This window comes from Agelaius phoeniceus, chromosome 1 (assembly GCF_051311805.1).
Source record: "Agelaius phoeniceus isolate bAgePho1 chromosome 1, bAgePho1.hap1, whole genome shotgun sequence".
Lineage (NCBI taxonomy): Eukaryota > Metazoa > Chordata > Aves > Passeriformes > Icteridae > Agelaius > Agelaius phoeniceus.
In genome coordinates this window covers 73,493,523-73,513,853 of record NC_135265.1, presented here as the reverse complement: position 1 = coordinate 73,513,853, position 20,331 = coordinate 73,493,523, and the positions used below count along the sequence as shown (strand labels likewise).

The following is a 20,331-nucleotide window of genomic DNA, read 5'->3' as shown; positions in this document are numbered from 1 at the left end:
AGATTGCTCAAGGAAATGTATTGTAAAAAAATTTGGCTACAATTTTCAACATCACTGGAAAATTAACATATAAATTAATAACAGAGCTACTGCCAGAAGCGCTTATGAGGGCAGCTTGTTGGATTAGGCAGTAACACATAATTAGTAGCTATTACCAAGGATATCTAGATTCAGCAGCACCTGAGAGAAATGGGAACTTGTTTGCCCTCCTCATCTAGTATTCTTTAAAATCAAAGATAACTTCTACATGTAAGGCACAGTTGCATTTAACGTAGAGCTGCAGGCTTAGCTAAGAGTTGATATGTACTGAAGGGAGAAATGATGGCTTTACAGTTAAAAACCTTTATTCAGAACCAAATCAGCAATGTTTGTGAACTACTGAGCAAAATTAAGATTTAAAATCAGATTCTGCAAATTGAAAATACCAGAGAAACTCAGATTCTGTATTTTAGGTAAGATCTATCTGCAAGTGACTATGAAAGTATATATTTCTTCCATGGATCATTTGTGCTGTCTTGACATGAGAAAGGTCGTACACACCACCACTGTCAGCATCATAAATACACATTGGAAGACTGACAGCCCCTCCTTAGTACAGCTACTGTGAGGTACTATAGTTACCCTCACTATCCAAGAGTCCTGAGATTTAATTTTCTCTGTGTATATGTCCATGGAGACGGCTCATATATAACACCAGAGAGGTCAAAGCTCTGAAGCAAAGAAGGGATGTGGCTGGACATGAGTAAGACAAAATTCTGTTCATAAGAGCCGCTAATTACTTCTGTCTCTGCTCCAAAGATTGATGACTTTTAACAGTGAAATAGCTCTCACAGAAAGATGAAGTAGAAGGCTCAGTAGCTCAGCTGATCACCAGGGATGCTGAGCTCCTGGTAGAGTGAGATTTCAGTACTTAGCTCGCTTTCTTTAAACCGAGGCTTAAGTTTCAATATTCACAGTGAAATGTTAACCAGGTAAGCCAGGATTTTCTGAATTTGAATTTAACAAAACCTTATTACATTAGCTGAGCAAGCTACCCAGACTTCTGATCACAGATGACAATAGGCTATAACCGCTTGAGCTCTTGCAGTTTACCATTGGCACTTAGTTCACATCTTGATTCATTGGCAATATGCATGTGGATAAAAAGTGAGGAGCATATATTCAAAATGAAAAATCATTTACATTGAATCAAATATAAATGCTAATGCAGTAGTCAAAATTGCAAAACGGACTCAGTCTTGTGTTCCATTTAGTGCTTGCAATTAACTGTAATGATGCCTACTGCAGAAGAAACATATCCAATGTAAAATTAGATTCCTTTTTTTTTTTTGTTTTCCACTAACAGATTACTCTAGATTTACAGTGGCATAGTAGAAATAAGAAGACAAATAAAAACTAAAGTAAAACAATAGCAACAACAACAATAACGACAAAAACTACTACTACTACTACTAATAATAATACAGTAATAATTGCAATAGTAGTAGCTGTTGGTTTACTTTAAAATGCTCCCTTCAGGATTTAGCACTTAATTTCCTTCCTTCTTTTATAGTTTTGTTTTTATAGATAGTATTCTGTGATCTTTATATAACATTGACATATTACTTGGACTACAGTTTTCAAAGTCTTACAATTTAATCTTTTTTCCCCTTAAACAGCAAGTGTAGTTTACATGAGTTTTAGGATTGTTTTTTCAGTCTTCTCCCCTCAATCTTCTTAACTGTGCAAATAGACACTTTGTATTTTAAGTACAAATAGTAAAGTTTTTTCAAGAATAATTCATATGAGTTGGGATATGAATATAACATTTATCAGTGTTATAGGGTATATGGAACATCATAAATCCTCATCAGCTGTGGATTTTCTGAAAGTGATAACAATGCCTGCTCCTAACAGTAAGACATGTAATATTTAAGTACTCCATTTGACATTTGAAAGCCTCAGCTGTTTTCAAGTCAGGTGTCTACCTGAAGCTTTAGCTGTACTTATAAGAACCAGTGTTGTCTAGAAATTAGGCAAGCATTCTCACCGATTTAGGGGATACTGGAATCACTGAAGTGTTCAAATGTCCTTATGAGTAAAGGAGATGAAGGATTCCCTTGAAATGACAGTATAAGGAATTGGTCAGTAAGTGCCTGAAGATTTGCAGTTTGTCCTGACTCTCCACATGTCAACAGAAACAATGTTTCATCTTTCCTATTACATGGGATTAATTTAATGCCTGGACTACATGAAAGAGTTTTGTTGAAATAGGTACCTCCCCTTTTTCTTTCCTTTACCCCTGTCAAGTCCTGTCTGACTGTGATCTGTTGAGGTGTTCTGCTGGATAAATTACTGATGGGAGGAGGGAGGGAAAAGAATGACTGCTGAAAGTTTTATCAATTTGATGACCATGTCAATCTAAGTCAGCGCTACTCTGAACAGGTTTGGTTGTCCAAATGTCATAAATACATTTTCCATAGGTTATCATTTCAAAATACTTGGCTATTCATGTAGCATATTCCAGTGAATACTCTGCCTGAAGTATTCCCGGAACACGTGGCTCTGGAAACTTGAAGTCTGGTAAAACTACCAAGGACAATACAATCACAGTTGCAGGAAAGCAAGTAATCACATAGCTTCTTTCTAAAAACAACCACATAAAATAACCTCATCTTTTTTGTTATGAAAATAATAAATTTTCATCTACAGACCTTAATCCAATTTTAAATAGAGAGTAGAAAATATCTAGATATGTATATGTGAAAGTGCAGGTCTGAAATGATGTATCTACTAAAAGATGGCTAGTAGAGAGTGAAAAACAGGTGCCCTGGTCTAATGATCTAGCTATAATACCTCACATAAACTACTGAATCTTAAGCAGCTGAAAGCACTGATAATTTGTAATGAGCATTTGAGCAAACTATGACAAAGCAGAGTTTTTGAATTTGCTTGCAATCTCTTTGTTTTAATTGATATGCACTCTGTCTATTAATAATTATTTTATGGCTATTGCTCTGAATCAGGACAATGCAGATGTGGAAGAACTGCATGGAAAAATTAGACATTTTACAAGCCTGGAAAAATCAAAGCAGTGAGCACTTGAGAAATTGGGCAAATAAGAGGTCAGCACATTCCTCAATGTTCAAGGAATGGTACAAAGATGGAAGAAATATCTCTCCTGCCTTGTCACCAAAAACTAAGAAGAGCCTTGGAACACTGAAATACATCAGTATTTGGACATTTTCATCAGTGGAAATTTTTAATAATAGACAAGAACTACTGGAAATTATTTAGGACATGGAGAAGCAAACATGTGAGATACTCATTTAGCAAATTTCCATCCCACTATGTGTTCTGTGTAAATCTTGGCTGATCGTTAAAACTTTTCCTCCATGAATATTTTCTAGCACAAAAGGTCGATGTGAAGTAATTACTGGGAGGTACTTTGTGTGCTGGGAATGATTCTACAAAGAAGATTTTTTTCTGACTCCCTGTTTTCTGGTCCTGGCTTCTGCTTCTTTTTGAACTCAAGAATAGATGAGGAGCAATGAGTGGTCACAAAAGTAATCTTTGTCAGGAGGAACATCTTTCTTCTGTTTACTTGCATCAGACTTTTATTTTTCTTTTAACATTAGAGACCTAAACTGTGTACAGAAAAATGGCTCTAAAAATCATCTAATTTTGAAGTGTAGCTTCTTGGCGAAATGCTTTTACTCCACTAGCACACACCTGCCAGACACTATTTGCAGCAGAATTGAATCATATTAGTAGTGGATATAGCTCCAACGTCCTTCTGAAAGATGGAGGTTCAGGGCTTTGATAATTTTTTATTTATTTACTCTTGGTACTGTGACAGTATAACAAGAGACTGTAGTACATGAGAATGTTGTAAAATAGCAAGCTTTTAAAAAAGTAAACATTATCCATTTCCCCACCATGTTGAAACAGATTTAAAGAAGTGATGCCTGTGGAAAAAAGATGATAGAACCATAAAAACAACTTTTTGACGAAAAGAAAGTAGCCTCTGTGCAAAATATTGCAATGGTGTTTCATCATTTTTTGAGAGAAATCGTTTGGGTGGTGTTTTCCATAGAAAACAGAGAAATGGGGAGATTAAAGATTTAACTTAATCCTTTCAGATGACAATTCACTTGTCATTTCCTATTAAAAATCACTGGATTCTGTTTTCCTTCTTGAGTTTGTAGAAGGTTTTAATATTCACAAGCTATGATTGTTCTTGAGACTTAAGTTTTTCTGTCCGGCAGGGTTTAGGATTTCTCAAGATACATTCTGTTGGATAATTCTTTCTTTTCATATTATAAATAAAATAGCAGTGAGAAACTTGCATTAAGTGAATAGCTTATGTCTCTTGTACATATAAATCTGTGAGGCTGTTAGGTATATTTCCATACTTTTTTTCAAAAGGTTTTACCCCAAATACTTGCTGTTTCCACCATCAGTGATAGAAATATTCTGTACACATTTGGTAAATCTTCAATTTTGCATCTCTATAAGGAATATGATTCACAGTTCCCTGTAGCTATCACCAATATATATCTCTTTATCCAAAAAGATAAGCCCATGCAGCTGCAAAGACTTGGTTGACAGCACCACAGTATAAAGCCAACTTTTTCCTTGCCTTCACTTTCCCCACTACTCCTTACAGAGAAGTGATGTTGATTAGGAACGAAAAAATTTCCTAACAGAATTCTTTTCCTGAAATAAGTAATTTATTTACAAAATTTGTTTTTCTATTGTATGTTCACCACAGGAATTGCTCAAAAAACTGTGAAAAGTTTTATGAGGAGAGAAGCCAGTAAATTCTGCCAGGGTTCTTGGCTTGAGCTTGAACTCTGGGCCAAAGGCTGATATGATTCAGAAGTGCTGAGCAGTTTGGCAGTGAGGGGGAGCTATTACCAATGAAGCAGTGTGAAGAAGCAGTGGCAGGTGTTGGGAGGAAATGGAGAATGGGGAGGAAATTGTCTTTTGTTTAGGTCGGGAGTTTGCACTAAACATTTCACTGACCTTTTTCATAGATAAGATTAGGTACAGGTAAGTATTCCTAGCAAGTTGCAAGGACGGGTTTTGAGAGGGGTGGCCTTTTTGGGGGGGAGAGTGGGATTAGGTAGTGCTTTTCTTGTGGTTCTCGTTTTTATTGCTGTTGTTACTGTTGTTGTTTTAACAACATTTATGTACCTATACATAAATGGATACAGACAAACTTACAGTGCACAGGAAAATGTCATTCCTCTTAGTAAATAAATTCATGAGGGGAGGGGCATAAAGTTTGCTCACTTCTAACCATGAGTCCTGTAAGCTAGAATACATATTTCAAGTGTTTGAAGATGAAGATACATCATGCAAACATAAAAGTCTCTCTTGATATTTAAATTTGGATATGTTAGTAGGTACACAGCATGAGTCAAATCTGACAGATTTTCAGCATAGCTGTATCAATTCATATTCGTCATCAATAGTTTTCTGCTAATAGTCTACAAAATCACCCTTCAGGGGACCTAAGATCTATCTCAGCATTTTGTCCTTTTTACATTATTATCATAAATATCATCATACTTGGGGTTCAAACACAATCTCTCCTTCAGTGGATAGAAGTCAATATATTTATCACAAATAGTGTACTAAAAATGAATTACAGAGGAAAAAACTATAAACATACAACCTAAAATTTACACTTAAACAAATTGATTATAAGTGTACATAATTACCATTTTTCAAAAGTTAATTAACCATTAAGATGGACTTTGATGGAGAAAGGAGATTTCCTTGAGACATAGATTGCTTTAAAGGTTAGAAATTCTTAGCCAAGGTACACTGCATTCATTAAAAGCCACGAAACTATGATGATCTTCTTCATCTGAGTATCTAATCTCTCCTATTTCCATGAAGAGATGGAATTCAAGTCCCTTATTGAATAAAAACTTACATAGTTAGAAAGTATTGCTATTGTCCGAGCCAGCAACAACTGCATTATGCTGCTCCATGGATGTGTATTTTCTATTTATATTTGCTGAGTAGAGCTAAAGCCCTATTATCTACGTGACTCAAGGGTCCTTTGAAAACTTCGAGCAATTAAAGTTCATTGTAAGCAAAATGTGTCTCTATTTGAGTTTTGAAATTGGAGCAGAATAATATGTTCGGTTTTCAAAACGTTGACTATTGGAAAATCAAAGCTAAAACAATTGAGATTAGCATTTATCTCCAAGTTGTGCTGAGCCTGTTTGCTTCCTTGTTTATTTGTTTGAAAAAGCATTGAGCTTCATTATTTCTCTCATCTTTTGGATTGAGATTTCCTGGTTCTCTGTTCTCTTGAGACAGGATGACAGAGTATTGCATACTCCTCACTACATTTCCTTCTGTGACGTTCTACTTCAAACAGTAAACAAAATCACAGGCTAGTCTGGTATGATTTGCAGGTAAAATGGGATGACTGATAAAATTTGATTATTTACTTTTTCTGCTGGCATTTTTATAGCAATAATGTAGCATCTCTCCATGTTCTTTCCTATTCTCTAGTAGTATTTTTCCAAGGTATCTACTCACCTCAACAGATCCTTGTAAATGAGTTAGAACTTAACAAATCATATAACTGCAATTTTTAATGTAATTTTCTGCTAAATTTAAATGTTTTGATGACTTTTAATTTGCTTAATTTGATCAAATTTCATCTAAAAACCTGAGTGCTTTCAATGAATTGTACTTTCAATTATCTCTCCTTCTGTTAGGAAGTTACAATATAAGAATATCTTTTGCTGAAATCTAGTTACAGTTGTTTAAGATTATGACCAGGTGAAGCTTCCTTTCAGGTAAAGAAATAATTTTCACTAGTTCTGAGAGATGCAAAATATACTGCATATAAATTCATGCATATATATACCTTTATGTACATACAGAGAGCAACTTTACCTAGTCAAGATTTCCCGTTCTCCTGTCTGAGTCTGGACCTTCCAAACTCATGAGGAACCCCTCTCATCCACATGGATCTTGTCCTCACCCTTCCTGCCTTCCCCAGGAGCTGTGCAAGTGGGGACACAGGGTAATTATTTTTGGAGCAGGTATGAGGAAACGAGGCAGGTTGGCCAGCAGCCAAACCCTCGTCAGAGGTGCCTAAATTGCAGGCAACAACCATGACTTTCTGGTTTACACCATCTGCTCTCCAATGTCACCTCCTGCTGTAAATTCCCCAAGAAAGTGTCCAAAAGCCCTCCTGACCTTGCCAAGGGCAGCACCTTCCTGGTTCCTGTATGCAGGAATCCATTTTTACAGAATTGTCTACAGTCACTACTAGATCCTGCTTCCAGAATTAACTCCTTTCTTCTAACCTCAACCCTCCCACTGGAAATGTTTTAAAATAACTTTTTTCATACAATGTACTAAGGTTGATCTTGAGCTGGTCTTCTGAAGGATGCCTTGCAGAGTAATCAAAGATGGCAATTAATAGAATTAAATACTGTAAATCACACCAAAACGTAGAAGATAGATGTCAAGCAGGATTGGAGTAGCCATTTCTGGTCTTCCACCTTAAAAATCTTTGTTGTTGTTTAATCCCTTTAATTTTCCTTGTTTTTTCTCACAGAATGAATTAGCCTTTTAACAGATTTTTGAGATATTTTAAAGGTCCAAAGCATGACTCTGTGTCTAGATGACATTAGCAGTTACTGAAAAGAAGTACTTTGATTAGAATTAGAATAGTGACACTTGTGGACAAGAGAGAGCTGGGATGTGGAAAAGGCAGTGTTTCAAATAATCATATACTTGTCAGCCCTAATAGATTTAAAGCTGCCTCCCTCAACACCTCTTATCAGTGGACAATATGTGGTTAATTCTGAAAACAAAATGTAGGCATTAATGAGAAAAATGCTTCATAAAATTCTTATTTTTCTTTCTCATACCTACCATTTCACTTACTGCACTAGGGCCAGCAGATGTAAAACTTTGTATTTTATTTCGATTAATAAACCTATCATAAGGATATAAAAGATTGTTGGTCAGGAAAAGGCCACATGCCTCGGTAAGACTGCATCCTTTAGATTTATTTTAACCTCACCTCTCTGCTTTGTAACTATATCATTTAACCCCTTTGTCTATAAAAGTGTCTTTTCTGGCTTTTAAACACATTTATTCTGTTTCCCATCTTATTTCATATGTTGCCAAGTAACAAAGACCACTGAAGCTAAGTAGGTCACCTCAAAGTCTTCCCTTTTCCAAAGAGAATAAATTTAACCTTTTCTTTTTTTTTCCTTTCCCTCATAAGAGCAAATACTATGAAAGTCCAAACCTTTCTTTGACTGCTCTCTCTTATATATTCTCTAGAGAAGGGATATTTTGGGGATGGAAATAGAATCAGATTTGCTAAAAGACATTAACATTCCATTCTTTTGCATGGAATATCTGTCTGTCTGGATGCCAGTTTCTCTTTTTTTTCTTTTTCTTTTTTTTTTTTTTGATGTTTTGATTTGTAATCATTTTCAGAAATGTTTTTCTTTTTAGCTTTGATGGATTTAGGGAATTTTTTTCCCAAATAAAATGTATCCCCTGGTCAAGAACTTCATGATGATAATATATATGGCCTCTTTTTTTGGTCATTGCTAATTTCAGAGAAAAAAATATTTTTTAAATTTAATTTTTGACATTGAGAAAATATGTATAGGCAAGACTATCAACATATTGCTCTTGCTTTGGCACTAGCCTGAGGAAAAAATATTTGACAATTCTGTAATGTTTGGTTTAGGCAGGGAGAACAGAAGATTTGACAGTAACCAATTGTTATAATTTGTCCCTGGCAAAGGTTCCTGAGGTCATTAGTGTCACTGCTTTCAGTGACTGTGGCTGTTTGTAGGACCCTGTCTGCCCTGAGGTAAGAAGCCATGTAGGGATTGCACAGACAGTAGGCAGTAAGTTGAATTAGCTGCTCTGGATGTGGTTATTGTTCCACAGGAAGGAGTTTAAGAATGCTGATGAGGACGTAGCAGACAGAAAGCAGATGTAAGAATTATTCTGCTGGTGTTAATCCAGCTACAACTGCCCACTCATCTGGGGCAGTAGGCAGATAGACAAGGTCCAGCATGGCTACAGCCCTCCTGGCCTGCCCCATGTGCTCAGCTTGATGTTCTGGGGAGCCCATGCACAGTAATGAAGAGGGGCTGTATCCTGCAAACATCCCCTGATGCTGACAGATCTGAAGGGACTTTCTTACTCATCATTGATGTGAGGTGAACCTATGACACCCATTTTTTGCCATCTCCTCCTTATACTCTTCAATCATCCTGGACTCTAGTCTGAACGGCACAATCATTCTGCCTTTAAGAAAAAAAAATTAAAAAGTAATTCTTCACTTGGTACTACTTAGCTCCATCTCCAAAAGCCTTTAACAACATAGGACAGCTTACTGCATTGAAATGAACATCCCAAATTACCTGACCTCCTTTGCTACTTAATGCTCTTTAACATTTTTCCAATCATTCTAATAAGAGTGGGCAGTTTTGTATATGAAAATTTTAAGCTCAGGGTTTTAAAGGTGTCTTTTGCTAATATTAGTTGACCTTGGAGTTATTTAAAATCAGAAGAGAGGGGGAAATGCAGTAGCTATTAGAAAAGGTCCTCCTTACTATTTCTATTTGTTATATTTGTGGATGTCTTTTCATTTTCTAATAGAATTAAAGCTATCATTAACAATCTAAATAATAAATGTGGTTTAGTGAGTAAATAAATGTTAATCCTTTGGTACAAAAAGGGAGAAATAAATTAATCATTATAGATTTATATTGTGCCAAAGATCCTTCTCTGGCTCTGCAGGGAGGCTGCCATAGAGGTGTAATAGCTACAGGCTGGTTTTGAGAGTAGTCTTCATGACACCAGTTCTAGGCTGCCTGACCCACATATTGCCATGCACAGTCCTGAATTTCAGCTGTAGGATCTGTAGCACTCACACTGCACTTCAGACAAGATAATGCTTCCAATGGCCAGGATCCCACCTTGTTCTGCCATGGCCAAAGTATGGCCCACACTGGCAGCCTGTGTCAGACTCAGCCCTTTAGCATCCTTACCTATTTTGGTGCTTCATTCATATCTCAAATTTTTTGACACAAAGTGAGTGAAAAGAAGGCTCACAAAGCTGGCACAAAGATTTTACAGGTTCCCCAATGTGGAAGCCACAGTCTTTGGGACCACTCTTGTGATCATATGCACAAGGCATCTGTGAGTTCACCACTAAAAACTGGTCACTGTGACTGACACAAGTCAGGTAATTCTCTTGGTCAGTATTACACTAAGAGTATGACAAAGTCACTACTGTCTGATACAAGCTAAAACAGCTTCTCCCTAATGTAAGAAAGCTTCATGGCTTTAAAGGGCAAGAATCCACAGTTCTTAATTGTGGGATTGTGTGGAGTTTTAGAAGACATATAGAAGAGAAGTGGGCAGATAATGTGGGGAAAAAAGGATGAACCTGCTTGACAATTTATGTCTCTACAGTGTATCAGCATCATGTATCTCACAGAATATCCATTCTGGCACAAAAAAAAAAAAAAAAATAGGAGGGGGTCAAATGGTCCTATTTGGCTATTACAAGTTAGTGATCCAATTTTTTGAAAAGGGCTGTTAAACTCTTAATGGAGTTGTGGATCAATGTTTGCCTAGAAGGCAGTTGTTGACACGCCTGAAAGCATCTGTCACAGTGTTGGGATCCATCCCAACCTTTTGATAGAAGAGCTGACTGAGTTGTTATGCAGGGAGGGAATATGTGATGTTCTGGGAGCAGTTGTCTGGAAAGACACCACAGTGTTTTTAATGCAAGTCAGCACTGGTATAAGAGGCAGCCATGTGGCATGGCTCAGATGTCCACACAGGCAAACCAATCTTTGCATCATAGCTCCCTGATGAATTTTGAAACAGTTTGTAAAAGTTGGAAAATACTGATCTTAGGTTTCTGTCTTCTTTGTAGATAAGCAGAGTAAAGAGTTTTAGAAAATTTGTCTCATAATCTTCAGGATGTACCATAAGCATTGCATGGACATGCATTCAGCAAGTAATCAAACACAGAAGCAGGGACCATGAAAGGATGATAGTAATTTGGGATTTTGGGGTTTTTTAATATCCTTTTCTCTCCCTCATGCCAGAACTCCCCTTGTTTTCCAGCATCAGGAAAATTTAATAGATGGATTTGTCTGTATCCAGGCTTGAACATACTCTTGAATGTATAGGCTATTTTAGATAAAGGCCATTTTATGAGGCTATGTTAGATAAAGGTGATGAGAAAATGAATACCACAGCATGCATTATAACATGATTTCTTTCATCTTTTCAACCTGTGTCACAAAACATCTCAAGTTATCGTGAGACCAGATCATATAACAGTTTTAGCAGGAATACAATGATACAACAGAACACAGAGTGATATTCCACTTTGCTTAAATTAAACTCTTAAATTGATAGCCATGATTTACTACTGCTTTTTGACTACATAAAGTCTTTCATCTGAAAGCCTTTAAACAGCATGGGAGATGATGATACCCTTTTTTCCATAGAATATAGAAATGATATGTAGAGAGGTTAAGAAACTTATCTGATAGAGGTGATTCTGGCAATAGAACTCACACCTCCAAGCAGCACGACCTAATTGGGTTTTGAGTCTCTATTCAAGTCTCTGTTAGAGAAAGGTTTTACTTGAGGCTTGTCTCCTAATCCCACATGAATCTAGAAAGCTTCAGCACTTTATATGGAGCAAGCCTATGGTCATACTAATCTACCAGCTTTAAAAATTTAATTTGTAAGCAAGATCAACTTTATCACTTCAGCGTGCTCAGGCAGCTCAAATCAGAGTGAGCATGAGTTTTACCATAAAGTCTCCAGCAACGCAAGTTTAAGGCTTGTAATGTTAAATAATTCATGTTTAAATTAAGCCCTCAGAATTCTTATGTCATTTCACTGTTTGCTGTAAGTATTCTGCCTGTGGTATAGTGGCAAACCTACGTTGTTTTATACTGATATTTTCCATTCACTTCTGTGAGATAGAAACAGAACTACTGAACTGTAACTATGATCTCTGCACCAATAGTTAAAAGAAATCTGTTTTACTTAAACAATTTGGGAGATCCAACAAGGTTGTTGCAACAGATTCTGGTCTTTATAATGCTCTGAATCTTAAAGAAATCATAATATGCAATTTAATAACAAATAAAACTTTTACTGTACCCTGAAATTTATTGATTTGCTTTGAAAACAGACATACATTATAAGTAGGTTAAGTACTTCTCTCAACAGCAAGGATAAGTATTTAAAAATTATCCTAAATTTTTGCAAATTTATGTGTTGGAGGGTTTTTTTTCTTAATAGCCTGAAATTGATACTTTCAGTTTGTGGCTCCTTTGCAGAACACATTCCTTTGTTGTGCATGCAAAGTAATCAAGGTAGAAAGCATTACCTCCAATTCCAGATGGTCATTCCAGCACAACTTTGAATCATGTAACATTAGTTCCAGAGTAACTTTAAATCATGTGAGACATGTCCATTCTTCATAGGAGAGTTTTCAGCAATATCCTATCACAGGATATTTCAAGTTATTAAAAATAGATATATTCTGCTCTTTCTGTATAAATTTTCTTATAGTATCAGGTTTCATGGTGGTCATAGATTGAATCATATATCTGTGAAATGCCCATCAACGTTTACATTAATTCTCATTTTTGACCAATTGACATGTGCTGTTTTCCTGGATGACTTCGTATTTGATACACAGCATACTCTCTATTTAGTAAATTCAGCTGATAATAAGCACATGAACAGACAGCACTGATATTGTATTCTGTCTGCAGAAGACTCTTCTGCATTTCATTTTTGGATATTTTTGACGGCTATCACAAAAATGAAGGCTGAGTGACAGAGGTGACTTATCTTGACAAGAGATACTGCTGGTTCACAGGACCACAAGGAGGAAAAACAAGAGAATGAAGAAAGAAGGCTTGATTTACGTCTCTTGTTCTACATACAGTGCATCTGGAATTATATTTTCCTTTGAAGACTGCTTCAAGCACAGAACTGACAATGAGGTATAATTTATCCACAAGAGAAATGGCAGGGTCAGCAATTCAAAGTAAAGTTTAATGTAAGTGTTGAGTGAAGTAACAAAAACTGTGCTAGTCACTCATCTCTCTTACCATTCATTACAGAATACACAATATACCAAAATCTTTATATTCTATATTTAGCATCTAGTCATTATATATTATATTCAACCTCTTTGCCTATTGTATTTGCTCACTTTTTCTCAAATCCCAGACAGTCTTGGATATTTTGGTTGCCTGTATTTGGAGTGAGACTGTACAATGAGGAGCAATAAAATCCCCATGGCATTATTTCCTTGGTGTATAGATGATCATGCAGAAGTCAATAGGTACATTTAATAAAGTAAGATCCAATCCATGGAAAAAGAAAAAAAAAAAAGGATTATTTCTCTATAAAAATTAGTCCTATAATGTTCATTGATTTCCATTGTCTTGATTTCCAGGAAGATTCTATACACTTTGATCTATACCCTGCAATCCTACTTGCCTTATATAAAACTTCCAAATGAGGCCTTTCTTTCAATAATCAGGATAATATTCTACAGATCAGTATCAAAAAAGAAAGACAAAACAACATTTTTTCCTAGCCTGTGGGTTCCTCTTTTTTCATTAGCTGAACAAAAAATAAAGATATTTCTAGTATTAAAATGAAGGTTTAAGTTAAATTGCATTAGAATTGAACATTTTAAAGCAATATGTATCTCGTGGACAAAAGAAAATAATTTAGTAAATTAATTTTGAGCTCAGGTCTCTAAAGCAACAATTTGAATTTAAAAAAAAATATTCATTTGAGCTTCTTCTTTAAAACATTTCTCTCACAGTGTAAAAGGTAATCGTAGGTCCACTTAACACTTAAAAGACAAGTAGTTTTAATTATGCACATGATGCAGAAGAATCAATTAAGCAACAGAGTAATTGTAATATGACTAAGGTCAAATACGCAAGACAGTGGCAGAATAAGGAATAGAACTCTTTTTCATTCTGTAGCTACTATACATAAATGAGATGGAAATTAAAAAGTAATTAGGGGAAATATATTGAATTTGTATTCCTAATAGACTACAGGGTTTTGGCTTTCTTTCCGATGCTCTGGGAGCACCCAGGGGACTGATACACATTTGCTGGTAGGTGCAGGAGGTAGCTCAGCTGCAATGTCTGGATCTATGTACCACAGGTTGCAATTGTTCTCTAATTATGCATTTTATTCTGAAAGCATGGCTCATGATACTTTGACATATTGAGATACACATTTGTGATTTGGTGGAAACAACTCTACAGTATACAATACGTATATTGTATACTGTGCTCTACAGTATACGATATGTATGCAAATAAACAACAATTGCATGAGAGTGAAAACATCACACAGCCTTAAAACTAGCCTGTGGTATTCCTTGCCTTATTCTTGACCAACATTTAGTAACCTCAACAAGTAAAACTTTGCTCTTAACATCACTTTTTTTTTTTAATTGTGTGGTGAAAGCAGGGCCTAAGTTTTAGCTTTTTCATCTTTCTAATTTAATGGACCAAATTCACATAAAATGCCCATTATATTTTTGTATTTCCAAAAAAAAATGTGCAGCGCTGATCTACCAGGAACTACGTTGTATATTCATAACAATGGCATTTCTATATATAGTTTAGTGCACACACATAGAATTTAGCAGAATATCACAGTCATATGCTTGATTGTAGACGATGCATGGTAACTTCTACCAGGTGTTTTTCACTACACATACTTTAGCTTTCAGGCAGGAATGGCAGTGAATACTGAGCATTATCAGGTTTCCTGTTCTTTTCTGGTTTAAAATGCTGTGGTAAGAGATTCTGGGCCATGTTATGACTACCCAGACTATGGATATAACCTTCCCCTGCCCCCTTGCCCCTGCCACTTTAATTCTTTTGGAAAAAACAGTTGCCATCAATTAAGTGTATTGAACGAAGCAAGGCAAAGGAGAAAATGTGAAAAGAGCTACTTTCCATACTTTTTGCCTTCCAGCTAGGATAACCCAAAAAGCAGGGGTTTTTAAAAAATATGCAAAGGTTGCATGAGAAAATTTTTTTTACACTCTCTTATTTTTCCCTTTTTTTCCTCAGTCAAATAAAGAAAAAAAGATAAATTATAAAACTGGACTCTAGATAAAAGCATTTTTTATTTGCAATTGAAAAGAATTATGTTCTAAAAATATCATTCAAAACAAAATTCTCATTTCAAACAGTTTAAATAGAAATGTATAAAATTTCATAAATTACTTTTCCACATGGAAAACTTCAGTGTATGTTAGGAATTAGCATTTAAGCCTCTAGTCTGGATATGGGCTGGTGTCTGGATCTGCTAGAAGCTTCAATAAATATTTTTCTTGGGTGGGAGCTGCTGCATTTTGTGCATGTGGAATATCACGTGCATCTGCATGCTTGCAGGAGAGTTGAAAACTTCTCCCATCCCTTTACAGCTGTTTTGTGAGCAGAGCCTTGCAGTTCCAAATACAATGCAGTTAAGAGCAAGTACTGAATAATACAATTTAACCATGCTTGCCTAAGAGGAAACGTAAGAAAGAAATAAGTCTGCATTCAGTAAACTGCAAATTCATTGAGAATTTACAAAAGGAAGAAAAAAACCAAAAATTATTCTAATTGGACTGGTAACAAAGTTAATATTGTCATGATATGAAAGGAGCATCTTTGGAGGAGAAGCAATGTCTTGCATGAAAAACAGCTGTATCATCCAATATGACACCAGTGTGACATCACCATGGCCTAGAGAGAGTAAATCGTCAACAACTATAGGATGCTGCAATTTTCTGAAGTTTTGTAATTAAAATGTATTCATCTTGTTATTTAAAGAATTCTAGTGTCAAAGACCTTGGAAAGTGAAAAACTGTGATAGACTTATAAAATGTGCTCTTAGAAGGAGAGATAATCCTGAGGAGATAAATTTTTTAAGGCTGAAATATTAAAACATTATTGAATATGATTATTGTATTATTTGAAAAGGGAAAGATTGGTTTAGGGATTAAAAGACTAATGATATTATTTTAGAACTCTTTCTTTTGCTAGCATCTGATAGAAGAAAATTATCAGTTCCTTTCCATGTCATGAAAGGCTATGAATTGCCCCAAAATGTGGAAAACTTCTGCTCAGAAGTAGACTAAACTAAGCATAAATGTCAAACCCTGTCTAGCACAGAAACTAATTTTCTTGTCTCTCTATTTCTGATTGTAATGCTTTCCAACAGCCAAATGCCAATAACAGATTTTTTGAGTACTTGTAAGTAGAAAAGGTCCAAATTTATAAATTGTTATCTCGCAAGCACAGAGGAGTGTACAGACTGGTTTTGGTCAATTTATACTGCATTTGTTCACGGAAGTAGTAGACAGGTAGCCATTAGTCTTTATAACCTAAGCTTTTGTTCCATTTGAGAGGAATACATAGATAAAGTCAATACTTTAAAAAGGCAGGGAATAAAACTATTAACATCAAGAAAAATAATGTTGACTAAAAGATATTGAGGAATTTGTGAATGTGTAATATTTTTCTAATGCATTCTGATTGTGCAAAGTGTATTTTATCATTTTAATCAAAATTTACTTGTATGTGGAATTAGATGGCTGTAGAGAGAATTTAGCATTAAGGTTTATGATTAGCAAAAGAACCCTTGGTACAATTTCAAAAAAGCTAATGGTGCTAGCAGGGAAGAAAAAGTTTCATGAAACAAGGATATAGATGCATGCTGTGATAACTCTTAGGGGGCTAGTTCTCATTCAACATATTTTGGCTGCTCCAAAGGAGACTGGTATGGATCAAAAAGGTATTTAAGTCAACCAGAATGTTTCTAGTCACTCAATGGGAATTAAGCAAGTCTGTGGGAATCCAAACAAGTAGATATGTATGTTTTGATGTGTGCTGCAAACTCCTACTGAAATCTCCAGAAATCTCTGCCACTGAAATAAGACAGAAAATCAGTCATGTTTAATGCAAGATTTGAACTGCAGTTTGTGAAAACCTGACTTTTTTTTTTTTCCTTTTTTACTGGGCACAGGAAAGAATATTTATTTTCTCGGAAATAAAGTGCATGAAAATACTTCCAATACCCATGTTCTGTAGTGTGCTGAAATAGACATGGGCATCAAATAGCAAAACTGTGATTATCATTTGATTATTTTATTTATTTCCTTAAAAAATTATTAAACTACCAGCACTGACATGCCCAAATGTCACAGTTATGACCAAGGTCAGTTATGTCACTTGAGGTGAGTGTTGCTGTGAGTCCTGTGCCCTTGGTTTCCTTTGCCCCATGGTCCAGGTGCTGTGATTGCCATTGGCATAGTGGTCCCAAGTGTCAGCACAGATGAGGTGACAATACAGGCTCATGGAGAAGCTGTCCACAGATCAGTTTAAGCCACCCATAAAATGGTGGAGAATTAAAAGGTAAGAAATATGACTGATACAAGGGGTTATCTGATCTTTGTGGAGAGAGCAATTTCAATCATGTGAGTTCAATGCAGTGTGAGACCTCTAAGAGCAGACATAACTCCTACAGGAATACAGACATAAGGTGTCCCTTTGGAAAAGAATTTCGTTTGGTTCACATTGTGGTCTCTATACATTAAAATGCCTGTGCTTACAAGAGAGATTGGCTACATGGTGGTGGGTGTGCTGGTAGGGTGCAGCCAGTAGAGACACTGTGAAGAACAGCCCAGGCAGTGCCTGCTCCTTGTTTCACCCTCAGCAATGCAAAGCTATGAGCTGTTTTCCAGAGACCAGACATTAGGCCAATGAGTGGCTGAGAAAAAAACACTATCCAGACTACTCACTGTAAAATGTGGGACCCACTGTATACCCACAATATATTTTTTGTACAGAAACCTTCACAGAAATGTATGAAACTGCTCCATGTAAGGTCAAACATGTATCTGTAACTTTGGTGTGATCTTAGGGTTTTTCTTGTGTATCTTCAAGTTAATCGTTTGCTGTGCTTTGCACTTGTATGAACAATTATTTTTGCTCTGGCTGGATAATTGCTCAGTTCCTTCTCTTATGTTATCCAGCACTGTGAATTTAATTACTCCTCACCTTGAAGTAATTTCTGATTTATCCTGTTAGCTTTTCTCCAGGGTGGTCCCGCATGAGCTTAAAAGTGCATGAATTCAACTATCTCCATAGTGTCACTAATGCTGCATCAAGCAATTCAGTAGTATAGGCAATGCTTGACTACAGAACATAGTTGCATATTTAAAGAATAATATTAATTCAAGACTTTTCTTTGCTATGTGAGAAATTTGTATTTCTCCTCTATCTGAATGAGTTCAGAGAATTTTTATTATTATTTTTGTTTAAAAGGAAACAAAGCATGCAAATCCAGTTGCTACTCAGTATTCATTCCAGGAAAAAAAAAGGCAGTGAATTGGATTGAATAGGAAAGGAACAAGCATGTGTCATGTGCATGTTGGGTTAGCAGACATTCCCTCAAGACAATATGAATTCTCTTGCTTTTCAGTGAGTCAACATAGCAATTGTGCACTGCCCTCAGGGTATGCAGTGCTCTGCTCATTGGGGCAGAAATAATTTTTTTCATTCATGTTATTCTTAGCAGCCCTCTTTGTTATCCTCTCAAAGGGAGTCATCCCTGGGCATCACTGGGGACAGGACTATACAGCTGGATGAGTATTGTTCTACCAAACACAAGAAATAGCAACACTTGTTCCAAAAATAATAGGGTACCTTAAAAGAGTGCGAAACACAGTCTTTTCTAAAATATTATGACTCCTGGTTCAGCATGATACACAGAGACAGTGATCTGTAGAACTGTAAAAAACCTTAGCAAAATCACAGAAGTTGCTATTCCTCTCTCCTGAGGGGTGGGCACTGGAGGTGTTGTAAACCAACTCCCATTCTGATGTGCTTTTGCCTGGGATTTCAGATTCTGCCTCAGATTGTCATCTTCCTGTCCTGTTGCTTGTGGTTGCCTAAGCAGCCTGAAAGTCTTTGTTTCATGAAGCATGAAACTCCATTTGTAAGCGGTAGAGTCCAAAGGGAAAAAGTGATAGATAACTTAAAATGCTGTGTGTAGTCTACTGGAAAAAAACACCTATGCAGCAATTTTTTAATGAAATAATTTTTGATTAGACTAGGACTATGCAGTGCATGCCATGCACTTTTCTATGAAGCTAGAAAAACAGCTTTAAAAAGGTTCTGAAAGTTAATATCCTCAGTTGGGCATGAATGAAGGTTTGATGGTGGGATTTTTTGTTGATGATTCGGTCCTTTTATGAATAATTGCTCAGAAGAAAGACTACAGTAATTTTAGCTTTGGAGATAGAATACTTAATTTGAATCTTGAAAATATAACTTTCTCTTCTTTCTCGCTTTCCATCTTTTAACTGCTTGAAATCCTACATAGCTAAAAAGAATCATTTTCTCAGGGGGACATAATAGAGTGAGGGTAGAAAAAAGAACAATGAAAGTTGTAGCATTTGTCCAATAACCATGAGTTTACATGTTCTGTGGCTGTCTCTAAGGGTGTGTCCTTTCCAATCTCAGCATCTCACCATCTCTTAAGCTTCAGCCACTTTTATAGCTGTATTCCTGAAGTCATCTGCCCACACAATTTCTGTCTTCTATTAGTCATTTACAAATATGTGAGGATTCTGCAATTGAAGGCCAGTGTTTATTTTCTAAGTTTAAAAATATGTCCCTTGCTATATTGATTTGGTGAGGCCGAGGAAATTTTTTTGGTCACAGAGGTAAAATTGCCCATGCTTTCAAATGTAGGTTTGGAAAGTAATCACAGAAACCTCAAGGGCTGGATGTTCTGTTTATTCAAGTGCCACGTATGGTTTTCAGTCAGATAAAGGAAATAAGCTAGGGTATTTTAGGCCTGGACCTGTAATGACTCATTTTTATACTTTGCTATAGCAGGCATCTTAATTTAGGAATATCTTAACAAAATCTGGGAGCTGAGTTCTACCATGTGCCAAGCCTACTCCTGGCTCATGTGTTCAGAAAGCTGGCAACAAACTGAGAACTGCAACTGAAGTAATGCCTGTTATAAAAAATACCAAGAGACTTGCAGGAGGTTTCAAGGGTTTGGGAAAAGCATATCCAGCTCACATATGTACAAGGCACATCTCTGTGCATAAGCCAGGACTTTACTGCAAAATTGCTCATATGCTCTGACAAAGTATGGGGAGGGGAGGCTTCTGGTGTCTTGCCCTGCACACACACAGTTGTATTCATGTTGCACTGTTATGTGTTAACCTTATATGCAAAA

The 20,331-nt window shown here is 36.1% G+C and overlaps 1 long non-coding RNA gene across 1 annotated transcript in view; it reads left to right on the top strand.

The window, feature by feature from the left end:
* LOC143694594 (uncharacterized) overlaps positions 1 to 20,331 on the top strand; it is a 197,492-nt gene that overhangs the window by 94,652 nt on the left and 82,509 nt on the right. The gene's annotated exons all lie outside the window — the stretch shown is intronic.